This window comes from Tenrec ecaudatus, unplaced genomic scaffold (genome assembly GCF_050624435.1).
Source record: "Tenrec ecaudatus isolate mTenEca1 unplaced genomic scaffold, mTenEca1.hap1 Scaffold_282, whole genome shotgun sequence".
Classification (NCBI taxonomy): domain Eukaryota; kingdom Metazoa; phylum Chordata; class Mammalia; order Afrosoricida; family Tenrecidae; genus Tenrec; species Tenrec ecaudatus.
The window spans coordinates 198,035-211,579 of record NW_027458985.1 but is presented as its reverse complement, the minus strand read 5'-3'; the positions used below and the strand labels follow the sequence as shown (position 1 = coordinate 211,579).

Here is a 13,545-nt window from a genome sequence, read left to right as displayed (position 1 = left end):
CTCCCGTCTTTCTGAAACACTCACCCAATCTCCCTCTGATGATAGGATGATTTCAAACTTAGCTTGTTTCGTTTTTCCCTTGAATTGTCTCAAATTTCCCATGTAATTGGTAATTCCTGCATCTAGGACAAATTCTGTTCAAATCATCGGCTTCATCAAAAACTTTATCCCTTGCTTTCAATAACCCTCCTGTATTCCCTCCTTCCTCGGGATAACAGTCCCTGCTGTGCAAAGGATCTCACTTTATTATCTTTGTATGTGTGTGTGTGTGTGTATATATATATATATATATTTCCACACAACATACTACATGAACTTACCACCAGTAGCCCAATCCTAGATCAAGTCACCTCTCTCCATTCATCCAAATGGAGACTTTCTTCTCTGAGTTCATTCATTTTATTCATTCACAGCTCCTGTCTGTCCTTGTCCACCACAGGCTAATTTGAGAGTCAGTGTTTTTTTCTCCAAAGGCTGTTTAATTTAGCAGTTGTGCATATTGATACAAGAGTAGGAAAAGGGAGATAAGACACATTTTATGCTTAGTCTCAACATGCCTCCACAGACCTCACCTCCCTTCCTGCCCTATGTCCCCTTGTGCATGGGCTATAAGCATCCTATTCTGTACAGGGCACCCACAGGTTCCCTTCAAGTTCTGTCAGAATATCCTTCTCTAGAGACATGCCCAGGGACTGATTTTCTGTCAATCAGTACTGTGACTGCTGTAGTTATGATCACATATTTCTGAGTCAGGCACACACAGAGGGAAAGGCTATGGGAACCCAGACACATACACCCATACAGGGAGAGGGCGGGGCTCAGGGGTCACTCAAGCCCACAGATAACAGGGACCCTCAGGGGAGAAATGTAGAGGAGCCTAAGAAGGATTAGTTAAATTAGGTACCTATTTCCTCTACCTGCAGAGAAAATGTCTCTGCCACACACCTCCACATTCTTGTAGCTCAGTGTGTATATTCTTGTATGCACTTTGTCTGTTTTTTTGTATGTGCTAGTACACATGAACTACTCTGTGCCTTAATATGTTATACTATGTGACAGAACTTGTAGTCTGTTCTGCATTGATTCTATTATTATAATTCTAGTATATTTTAGTGTGTCTTTGTGGGTTTTTTCTTAAGTAAATGCATGTATATTTATTAATCTGAGGGTATTGTATGAAGATTTGTTAGTTCTAGTATATGTGCTGATTTGTTCATAGTAGGCATGTGTATGTTAATATGACTGTTAAAACACAAATGTCATTATGTGAGTTTCCTGCTTGCGTGTGTTCAGTCCAACCCATGTGAGCTCTTCAAACTTTATGAGCTCACATCTCCTTGAATAAAATACTTTATTGAGTGTTAAGAAATTACTAAGCATGGGGGAATCCATTAGAGGCCCATAGTAATATGCACAGCAGAGTACGCTAATCCGTGAAACTTCTTTTTAAAGTGGACAATAAGAAACAGAAGGACATGAACAGCAAATCCTAGAGGTGAACTAGTCAATGCAGAGACATCCTTAACTAGGAAACAGGCCCAGAGGGATGTTTATTTTCTCCTCTCTGAAGCTCTTGTGTTTATGGATGGCAATGATAAAGCCTTTGTAAAAGAATGCACGCTACACTCAAAGGATGTCTAGTTGTAGGTACATGGGTGATGCCAAGAGCCAACGTGAATGCAGAAGTTTAAAGGTAAATGAGATGGATCAAGGAAAAGGATGACTTATCTTCCATCATCTTTGCCCAGAGAATGGGGTTCAAGCTCTCTAAATAAGGTTAACTGATGAAAAATAACACAAACTATTGGAGAGGGCTTACTCCTATTCCTTTCAAACAGCTAAAAGAACTCAAGGTTGCTTGTGCCCAATATGGCCCAACTGCCTCTTTTACTCAATCTTTATTAGATACACTTTCCTTCGAGGTGCTTCCCGCCGCAGAATGGAAACAATTGGCTTTTGAAAATGCAAATACTGCCTGCCAGGCAGCGCTGAGACCTTTTGGAAAAAAGGGCAACCTGTCCGATTATATCAGACTATGCTCAGACATTGAACCTTTCTTTACTCAGGGGCTTGCGATAGCAGCTGCTTTGTAAGGAAAAACAGTAAAGGAGGGTTAATGATACTATGGAACTTATGGGAGCCCTGCAGGCTGGGCTCCCTTCCCCCTCTGCTATTCCAGCCAATACATATAAGATCATTTTAGATTTAAAAGATTGTTTTTATACCACGCCCTTGGATCCAAAATATTGTAAGAGATTTGCCTTTAGTGTCCCTTCCACCAACTTCAAAGAGCCTATGAAGAGATATCATTGGCTTGTTTTGCCTGGAGGAATGGCCCCAACCCGCTATTAATATGGGGAGGAGGGCATGTTTGGGTTTTTACACAGGATGCTGATGGAGCATGGGGGCTGCCTGAATGGTTGGTGCAGTTTGCAAACCATGCAGATGGTAATTTGCCTCAGAGTGCTTCTGGGGACATGGCTCAGTGAGAAGTACTAGGCTTAAGTTTCTGATCCACCACTCTTACTTCCTGCTGTCTGGGAAGGTCTGGAAATCAAGATGTGGGTTAATGACTCACGCCCTCCCTGTACAAAGTGAAGGAAATGTTATTCCACCCACTCCACAGTCTTTTTCCTCATGTAGACTAGAGATTCAAAAGAATAATAAAACCATATTGTGGAGATCGTGTCTCACAGACAAGCCCATCAGGTATAACGTCACAAAAGAGAGATATATCATCGATTGGTCTGTTAACCAGGACAATACTAAAAAAAAAAACACTGCCAAATGGGAAAAGGGGCTGTCTGCAGGGCTTTGGTGGTCAGATTTGGGTTTTCCACAAACTCAGTGGTGGAAAATAGGGGCTGCTTAGGGGGACATGAAGCTTATGGGCCCTACCTCCAGACCACAGGGAAATGTTACTGCCTGCGTACCATCGCCTTATGTACTTTTGGCAGGGAATATTACTATAGATCATGATGACTCTAAGTTTAACAGGTCTTGTAATAACTGCAATTTGTCTAATTGTATTACCTGGTCCCCTGAAGGTATTGTCATCGCCATTTTATATCAACCTTCTTTTGTTATGCTGCCAGTGAATATTACTGGGCCTTGGTATTCAGAAAGAGGGTTACAGGTATTAGAAGAGACTGAAAAAGCATCAACCAGATTTAAGTGTTTTGTAGGTTTGCTTATAGCAAGTATTTTAGCTATATTAAGTTTAGTTGCTACTGCTACTACTGCAGCAATTGTACTTTCACAAATCTTACAAACTGCCCACTGTGGAAATGAATTATCCAAAGATGTGACTAATGTTTTGGGTACTCAAGAAGATATAGACAGGAAGTTAGAACAAAAAGTAAATGCTCTTTATGACATGGTCATGTATTTAGGAGACGAGGTGCAGGGGCTTAAGGCCAGGTCTAGTCTACAGTGCCATGCTGTACATACATGGATCTGTGTTACACCTAAATAGTACACTAACAGTCAGTATAGCTGGATTAAAGTGTAGAATCATCTTCAAGGTACTTGGCACAATGCTAATGAGTCTTTAGATTGATTACAACTCCATCAAGAAATATTAGCCATAAAAGATGCTAAGTCTCTTTATTTTGATGTCGACAAGGTTGCTGAGGATTGGCTCCAGCATTTTCAAGATTCTTTCCCTTCGTTAGGAAATCTCAGAGGCCTACCTCACATGCTTTTTCTCTAGTCACAGCGGGAGTGTGTGTATTGTTTATCTTATGCATACTCCCTATGATACTGCACAAGGTTATGGTTGAATTATTGGCTTTAGGAACAAAATTACAGGAAGTACACCTGCATACTTCACTCCCTCCCCAAACAGGAGTATAAGGCAGAGGCTGGTTAGTCAGACGGGTAAAATCGAGTCTGAGTATTCCAACCTAAGACAGGTCATAGTCTCCTGCAGACAGTGACTGATGACGGGTAAGGGCGATTTCAGGACTTCACAACCTAAGACAGACACAGTGATCTGCTGACGTTTTGAGTAAAGACGTCTTCAGTAAATAAAAAAGCGGGGGCTGTTGAAGGCCATTAAGACTCAGCTTTGAAACAGCTGATAACTCTCATGAACTATGTGTCAGTGTTTGCTGATTTCTTCTGTGACTTTACGTTTTGAACATACTGTTAAGAACAAGAACAACAAAAAAAAAAGAACAAGAAAGTATGCAAAGTCTGGGAAGATACGTTGTTTAATTTTCTCAGGGATGTCTGCCTTGGCAGAAGACAAAATTGCTATGTGTAGCAAATGTGCTTGCTTAACAATGAGATAATAAACCCCGGGTTGTTTCTGCATGGATAAAAGGAGTATGTAAAACAAACCCGAAGCTTCAGTATTCACTGTTGCCCTCCCAATACTTTTAATCTCTTCTTTTTACCCTAATAATCATTCCCCCTCTTTCAGGACGGTTTGACTCCTGAGCTGGCTACGACAGCCCCTCCTTGATCAAAATTCTTCATCTAAAGCTTGAGTAAATTTTAACTCCTTCCAGAAAAAAATTGGTTGGTGTATAGAAAAAAGACCAAACAAACAAATATCCTGAATACTGAAAGTATAACAGTCAAGAGATCAATCATTGCATTAGATAAATCTGCTGAACAATGCCTCTTTAGAGTATTGAAAGGAAAAGATATTACCTGGAGGACTGGTTTCACCTGACCAAAGCAGGCTATTGTCAATTGACTCTTGTGCATTTGAAAGATGAACAAAGGAAGGCTGAAGAAGAATGAATATATTAGAATTGTAGTTCTGGACAAGAATGTCCCACATACCATGGACATGCAAAGGACAAACAAGTCTGTTTTGGAAGATGTAATGTCAGAGTGCTACTTAGAGGCAAGGATGGTGAGAGTTCATATTATATACTTTGGACATATATCAGAAAAGATCATTCCTCGAAAAGGATATTTTGTTTGGTAAAGATGACGGGCAGTGAAAAACATGAATCCCACTACCAAATGGATTAACAAAGTGACTGCGACAAATGATTCACCAAACCCGAAGAATGATATTCCTGCTCAAATTGCCTAATGCACAGAGAGGACCATAGGGCCATCCCAATCACAAGACACGGCATCCCTTAATGACCCACAGCGCTATGAGGGACAACACTGTGGCACACTGTGGGAAATGTGCTCGATCTGACTTCACCACACTGGGGCAAAACTCTAAGGGCATGCAACAGAGCAGCAAGAGGAGCAAAGCAATGAAGTGCCCGGGAAATACAAAAAAACAGACTGAGTGGCCAAGGCATGGTACCACATCAGACTCAACCAACAGTAAAATACTCCTAATGATCAACGAACAAACCTGGAATGATTCTTAAGTCTTTTCTCTTTTTTTCCGGTGGTTGCTTCCTTTTTTGTTGTTGTTATTTTGTTCTGTCTTGTTTCTGTGCTTATTATTGTCTCCGCATGTCTATCTAGATAAGATTGGCAGGATAAACACACCAGAGGAGACAACAATGGGGCTGATGGTTCTGGGGGGGGGGGATAAAGGAAACAGGGAAGTGGGGGAAAGGAAGTGGCTGTAAGCCTGGGGTCAAGGGCACAACAAGTGATCTAAAATCGACGTTGAGGAGAGTGTAGGATGCCTGGTAGGGCGTGATCAAGGGCAATGTAATGAGAGGAATTACTGAAAACTGATGAAGGCCAAACATGATAGTGGGACAAGAGGAAAGTAAAAGGAAATAGAGGAAAGAAGTAGGAGACAAAGGGCATTTATAGAGTTCTAAATACAGTCATTTACATATGTACACATATATATGACAAAAGGGTAACATATCTATGTAAATATATTTAAATTTTAAGTATAAAAGTAGCAGATAGACATTGGACCTCTACCCCAGTACTCTCTCAATGAAAGAAGACTTTGTTCTAATAACCTGGCATTCCATGATGCTCAGCTTCCTGACACAATCGATTAAGACAAAATGGTGCAGAAGCAAATATGGTGAAGAAAGCTGATGCTGCCTGGCTATCAAAAGATATAGCTTCTGGGGTCCTAAAGGCCATCAAACTGAGAAGCTACAAAGTCCACATGGAAGAAGCACACAAGCCTGTGTGATCATGAGGTGTCAATAGGATCAGGTATCTGGCATCAGAGACACAGAACAAAAAATCCTATCAATTTGAAAGAGGGGTAGTGTGGAGTGAGACCCAAAGTCCATCTGTAGGCAATTGGACACCCCCTTACAGAAGGGTGTGTTACACAGAAACAAAACCAGGACACTTGTGAATATATATAGATATGTGCATACATACATCTATTACATATACAATATATAATCATTATATATAAAACCATTATATATTATTATATATTCTATATAATGGATAGACATATAAAGCACAAAAGAATAGAGCAGCTAATTTGTTCACACAGCTGTCCAGAGTGCTCAGTTCAACTCACTTCCGTGAAACATTTAATATACTGGAAGTCCTTCAACTCATGAGGGCCACTGGGTCCAAGGTCAAGGAAGCAGACAGGTGAGTCTTATGTACGGCAATGCAGGCAGTCTGGACACAGGCAGCAAACAAAGGGCAGATCATCAACAAAGAGCAAGAAGATAGGATCCAACAGTCCCAAGCTCAAGTGATGCATACATCAGCAACATGATGAAGCACTTCTCAAAGGAACCTCAAGCTCTAGCGACATGATCCACAGGTTGTTAGGCCAACACTTAGTGTAGCTCACAAGTTGTGGCAGAGAACTAGCAGGCGCACCCTGATCTGATGAGAAGAGTGCAAGAGAGAGAGAGGCACGGTTTGCCTAGCCATTTATCTCTTTGCCCTCCAATCAAACTGCAACATTATTTATACCATGTTCCTATGAGCCAGGTTGGCACAATAAACTAACCTATCAGAATGGGTCACAAGGATGAGCCAGTTAGGGTTCAGTATAACACCTATGAAACATACAACTTTTCTCTAGTTGTTTAGTGCTCCCCCCACCCCACAATCATGACCCCAAATCTACTGTACGAAACTGGCTAGACCAGAGAATGCACATGGGTACCGAAAAGAGCTAGAAACACAGGGAATCAAGGGCAGATAAACCCATCAGGACCAATAATCAGAGTGGCAATACCAGGAGAGTAAGGGGTAGGTGAGGGGTGAAAGGGGAAATGAACACAATGATCTACATATAACCCCTTCTCAGGGGGATGGACAACAGAAAAGTGGGTGAAGGGAGACATCAGACAGTATAAGACACGAAAAAGCAATAAAAAATTATAATTTATCAGGGCTTCATGAGGGAAGAATAAAATGAGCTGATACAGCGCTCAAGTAGAAAGAAAATGTTTTGAAAGTGATGATAGCAACATGTACAAATGTGTGTAACACAATTGATATATGCATGGATTGTAATACAAGCTGTACAAGCCCCTGATAAAATGAGTTAAAATAAATAAATTTTTTAAAAACATGCGTTCATCCTCAATTATGAGGATGGCACAGGAGAGTGCAATGTTTTGTTCTGTTGTGCAATGGGTCCCAGTGAGATGGCACTGACTCAATGACAGCTGATATGACAACAGTCTCAGAAACCACAAATATACACCCAGCGCAAACACAAAGACATTAGTGTGTTATGTTTACAAAAGATATTATTTCTCTCATGAAAAAAAGGGAAGAGGTTTCTTCAGTTAAAAAAAGTTGGAACAAACAAGGTGACAACAAAATCACTGAGGCATTTCCACCCCTCATTAGTCCATTCTTTTGGTGAGCTGAAGGCAGTTCTCTAAGGGCCTCACAGCATGCCAGGTGGCAGAGTACTTTCAGGAACATGGGCTCTAGTCTAAAACAACACACTCACTAAGTGGTGAGCAGCTATTTGTCTGTCTAGGAAACTGTAAATCATGCAGTCCTGTACACTGAGGGTTCAGCTGGAAGTTCAGAGGATCCAGCAGAGCAAGAGACTGACAATAATTACTCACTGGATTGCAGGATGCTTAGAAGGTCTATAATCAATTGAATCAAAATAAAATTTCTTGAGAAACTTCCAGCCTAACTGTAAGATAGATGAAAACTAAAAATTCTGGCAGCTAGAGTATTCACATAAGATTAATAAGCACTTTTTTACTGTTTTGTTGCTTAAGTTCAACTTATTGGGTTCCAACATAACAATAGTTTTTAGAGCACTTAGTAACATTTTCTATGAGACAAGAAATAACCTGATACCCATGTCAGATGACGATATTTTAAGAAAACTATAGACGAGTGTTGATAATGGATCTGAATGAAAAAGTTATTTTTAAAATAGGAAACTGAGTCAGACAATATATTAAAATAAGCATGCATCAAGATTAATTCTAATTCATCCCAGAATTGATTTAACACAAGAAAATGAACACTCAAATATGCCTAGTGATGGGGGAAAAGTCAATTATCTAAATTGACACAGAATGAATAATAAACAAAGTAAAAAGCTTTTCATGTTAAAAAAAAACAACTACAAATCTAACATGAAATAGGTAAAACTCAATATGCTAATATACATTCTTGTAAAAAAAACTTTGAAAATGTCACATGTAAGGGAAAGAGAAAAAAGTTCACCCCATCGCAGAATCAGGATAAACATACATATCCATTTTCACCACTCATATTAAAAATGATACTAGCTAGATTGATCAGAAAAAAAGAATTAATAAAAAGAAGAAAATGACTTCCAAAAAGAAGAAAAGAAAATTCCTTATTCATCATAAATTGAAGATGTCATGTAAAAAAGTTGCCAATTGAAGGCAAACAAGCGGCCATCTAGCTCGGAAACAACAAAGCCCACAGAGAAGTGCGCAACCTAAGCGAATACAAGGTGTTGAACGGACCAGGTGGCAGACACCAAGAACAAAAACCATCATTGTGTGATCACCTTCCTCTAATCTCTGGGGGATGGGCAATGGGAAGGTGGGTGAGGGGAGAGGCCTGGAAGTATAAGATAACATAATAATTTATAAACTATTAAGGGTTCATGGGGGAGGGGAGAGCGGGGAGGGAAGGGAAGGGATAAAAAGGAAAACGAGCTGATTCCAGGAACCCAAGTGGAAGGAGAATTTTGAGAATAACGAGGGCAACTAATGTATAAGGGTGCTTTACTCAATTGATATATTTATGCATTGTGATAAGGGTTGTATGAGCCCCAATAAAAAGATTTATTAAATTTTTTAAAAGTTGCCAAATAGGTCATAAATACTATATATAGGTAGTAAATGTTAAAATGTTCTAGGCAACATTTCAACACACAAAAATACTTGGTACTTAAATCCCTAATGATAAACTGCTAATCTCCAACTCCCAAACCATTAACCCTTACATATTAAGATGCTGACCATCTTTCAAACACACCTATACCCTTCTAAAACACAAGAGGAGGAGGAGGTGATGCTGTTTGCCAGAGAGCAGGGAGAGCCGGCCAGCCTGCCTGCAGGGCTAAAATGGGCAAAAGCAGTACTAGGAGATTTATATATGCAGTTAGCAGGTAGCACACATTTTGCCCTAACAAAACTACTGGTAAACATCCTTAGTTGTTATCAAAAAGGATACTACAAAAACGTGTATGGTACACACACATGCACTTATGTACACACCAAAATCACATAAATAATGAAATTGAAAATAGATTTTTGTGTGTGTGAAACATTTTGAAACAATGATAAGATCTACAAAAATAAAATGGGATCCAACTCAACTATTCAAGTTTGTGAGACAGGTGGGAAAGCCTGGGGACCCCAGGGTGGGAGAGTGCCGACAGCGGGCCAGGGATCCAAACGGCATGCTGACACACAAGTGCACAATGTGAGCATCTCCAACCCATTTTCCTAACAGGACCTCCTCATTGACCACCTAGGTAGTGTCGAGAAAAACAAGTCCCCACTCAGTGGCTGGCCTACACACCTTTTCCAGCAGGTGGCTGCCCGGGGTTCAAGGCTAGGGGCGATCAGGGAGTGTGGAGGCAGCTCCAATCATTCCCTCTCACCTCCTTCCTCTCTCCTGTCCTCCCTCCTCTACTCCTGCCCCTCACCCCTCCACCCCCATCTTACAAGGAAGATTAGATCAAATCATCCGACATTGAAGGATTAAAAAGTGACATCACTATGAACACTTGGCCACCACAAGCCAGTTATCCCTGTGGTAACTTTTCCAACACTTCCTGCTGAAACCCCAACAGGTCAGAGGGATCTAGAGGTCCTTCTTTCATGGTCTAAATTCCTACTAAAAATCAAGATCCAGTGAGCTTCAACAATTTCTGCTCCAGGGGAGGTTTCTGTCCTCCCTCAGCTCGCCTTAGGACACCTACATTACCTTTACCAGGTGTACCGTCCCAGTCAAACAACCCACCTGACCCTGCTAAGTCCCTGCCTGCTCCAGGGAGGAGTCCCAAGGAGGCTGCAGCTAAGGCTCAAAGGGAGCACAGCAAGAAATGCCAATGCAGCGGCAAGGAGACCTACTGTGTGTTATGTGCACAAGATGCTCCAGTAGGTCCACTCAGACTCCAGTATCTCGTTCAGGGCCATGAGCGTTGTGCACTCGTTGATCAAAGACACCTTTGGGCACATCGCCGACCAGGCATCTCAACTGGCACCTTCCAAACTACTCCACCATCACAGCCTGCGACATCCTGGTGACCATGAGCCTGCTGCTGCCTGGACAGCTGGCAGAGGCGCCTTGGCCAAGGGCCCCAGGGCCAACGCCCACTACACCAGCCCCAAATAAATTGTCCTTCAGCCTCACAACGTTCAAACGCCAAGGGCCCATTTCAGGGTCACTTCCAGTTTCATCCCCCAAATAGAGGTTGAACACCTTAACATTACCTTGTTTTTGGTTCCTTTGTTTCAGTTTGGTTTTTGATTCTTCTGTGCATAGTTTAGTTAGATTACTTTTGTGATGGAGAGCATCTTTCTTTCTTTTTAACATGTTTTGGGGCACTTAATCCACATATCCCACATAATCCCACAATTCAGCCATCTTAAGCATTCCACAATCATTACCACAATCGATTTCACATCGTCTATTTTCCCACTATGATTAAATCGCCTTTAAGCAGACTTATTAGTCACCTTCAGTTGTAGTGTTCAGTCCCCTCAATCCTTCATTCTTACTCCCCAAGTCCCCTCACCCTCCCCAACTCCGCCAGCGACCCACCCCGACCCCACCCAGGCATCCTTACAGACACTCGCATGTTATTTCATCTCTAGGCATCCACTCCTTTTGTGCTTCACAAACTGAACCCAACAGAAACAATAAAGAATAGAAAGGAAATGAAATGGGAATGATTTTAAAAACCTTAGTAATATATAGATAGAAATAAAAACAAAGAGTAAGAAGAAAGGGCGGCCACCAATATTTTAAAGCCAGGGAAGACGTTTCTGTCACGGACCAGCAAGAGATCTTGCGCCTAGAACAGACTCTGGTCGGGTCCAGAGAGAGGTCAGCAGAACAAGATCCCCGGCTCACCTTTGAGCTGAGGAGGCGCAAGGAGTCTCGGGAGGAGGCATCGCTGTGCGGAAGGAAACAAGGGAGGGGGGTTAGGAGACCCGCAAAGAGAGAATCAGGGAACCCCGAAGCCCCAAACCCCAGCCGGGATCCCCTTTCTCCAACAGGGACTCCCACCATGAACCACAACCAATCTGAAAGCAGGGAAATAGGACCGGCCTTGGGGACACCCGCCCACCTCTCACCAAGAGAAGCGCTGGCAGGGTTCCTGGGGGAGAGAAAGGGCGCTTGCACCCTAGTCAGCTGGACTAAAACAGCCTCCGCCCACATACATGTCCCGGAGCCCAGAGCCTCCCACCTGGGAGCGCCGGCAACAGGGTGCTCAGGCTGTGGGCGCTTCTCTGGCACCGCAAGCAGAGCACCGACAGTGGAATCCTTGCAGTGAGTTGCAGTTCAGAATAAGACACCGCCACTTCCGGCCCTGTCTGGGCGTGACCCGGGGTGGGAGGAGCTGGCGGGGTCAGAGAGGGGTAGGGGTCTGCCTTCACTTCCTCTCAAGGCAGCTCTTTCCCCGCCCATTTCTGCTGAGATGCCAGCACAGGCGCCTGGTGAGGGGGTGGGCGGGGCCTGGCCGGCTTGGGGCGGGGCTCGGGGAGGAGCCAGAGAGGAGAGAGGCGGTCCACGCCAAAGGGTCCACACCTGTGGCTGAAACTCCAGCGGCAAAGACTCAGATAACAATGGCTGAGGCACCAGTAATTTGGCCCTTTGCAGAGGGAGTGCATGGGTGACATGGTTGAGATAGAACCATGTACGTTGGGTGTGGATGTGCATCCTCCTAACAAACTGGAAACACCCAAACCCCCAACTCTGCCAAAGTGTTAATGGGGCTGAAGCAAGAACTGAGGGTCCCTGCTTAACATATGAGTTCAAACAGTTACCGTACCATGGGCTCAGAAGATAAAGGGGGGCCTGGCCTCTATCACTTTCTGTTTATAAGGACAGGACTCCCTCATATGCAAATTATCTTTCAGGCACTAGGGTACAATTTCACCCTTGGGGTGGGAAAACTATCAGTTCTCTTCAGACAGGGCTGTGGGTCTCTTGGGAAACAGAGCTGTGGTCTAAAGATGCTATTGCTGTGTGTTCTGCTGTGCCTGTGACAGTTCCCCAAGGTGAGAGATTCAGATATCCGACCTGGGTCTATGGAGATAGTTGTGACTGACATGGAATTTTCTTTTTTTAATTTGCAGGCGTCCTGTCCCAGGTGCAGCTTCAGGAGTCGGGTCCAGGACTGGTGAAGCCCTCCCAGAAGCTGTCCCTCACCTGCATTGTCTCTGGTTTCTCCATAACAAGCAGTGGTTACCCGTTGGAGCTGGATCCGCCAGACCTCGGGGAAGGGGCTGCAGTGGATGGGGTGCATAGATTATGGTGGTAATACAGGTTATAACCCGTCCTTCCAAAGCCGACTCTCCATCACCAGAGACACATCGAAGAATCAGTTCTCCCGGCAGCTGAGCTCCGTGACCGCTGAGGACACGGCTACGTATTACTGTGCAAGGAGCACAGTGAGGGGAAGTCAGTGTGAGCCCAGACACAAACCTCCCCTGCAGGGAAGACACTGGGCAGCAGGGGGCGCAGAGAACCCAGCCTTAGACAGGCACAGATGGATGACAGGGAGGATTTCCTGTTGGAATTAGGGCTTTCTCACTTAACTCTTAGCCTCCCCTGGCACAGGTTTTCATTTTGCCATCTTTTTATCTATTTTACATTGGGATGCAAAGTTCAATGTCAGTAGTTTGAAATCACCAGCTCCTCCAAGCGAGAAAGATGAGGCTGTTTGCTCCTCCAAAAGATTAACAGTGTCTGACACCCTACGGAGCAGTTCTACTCTGTCCTAGAATCACTGTGATTCGGGATTCAACGATGCCAATGGCTTATAGTTATCGAATTTCTGAATTTGCATCTTGTTTTGTTTATTTATGTCCATTAATTTGTTTTCTGTGTATTCTGCATTGTGTTTAATCATACTTCATATTATTATCAGGAATTGTTCTATTTTTAAAAATTGTTCTATTTTTTCCATCATCCTGG

At 43.1% G+C, this 13,545-nt stretch overlaps 1 long non-coding RNA gene across 1 annotated transcript in view; it reads right to left on the bottom strand.

Annotated features, from left to right (window-relative positions):
* LOC142436452 (uncharacterized) overlaps nt 1-11,988 on the bottom strand; it is a 56,461-nt gene extending 44,473 nt beyond the window's left edge. Inside the window, exons 1-2 of the long non-coding RNA XR_012781948.1 lie at nt 11,813-11,988; nt 11,476-11,518 (exon numbers count right to left, since the gene is read on the bottom strand). This is a non-coding gene — a long non-coding RNA (uncharacterized LOC142436452). The remainder of the gene's footprint in view (nt 1-11,475; nt 11,519-11,812) is intronic.
* Nucleotides 11,989-13,545: the final 1,557 nt, after the last annotated feature.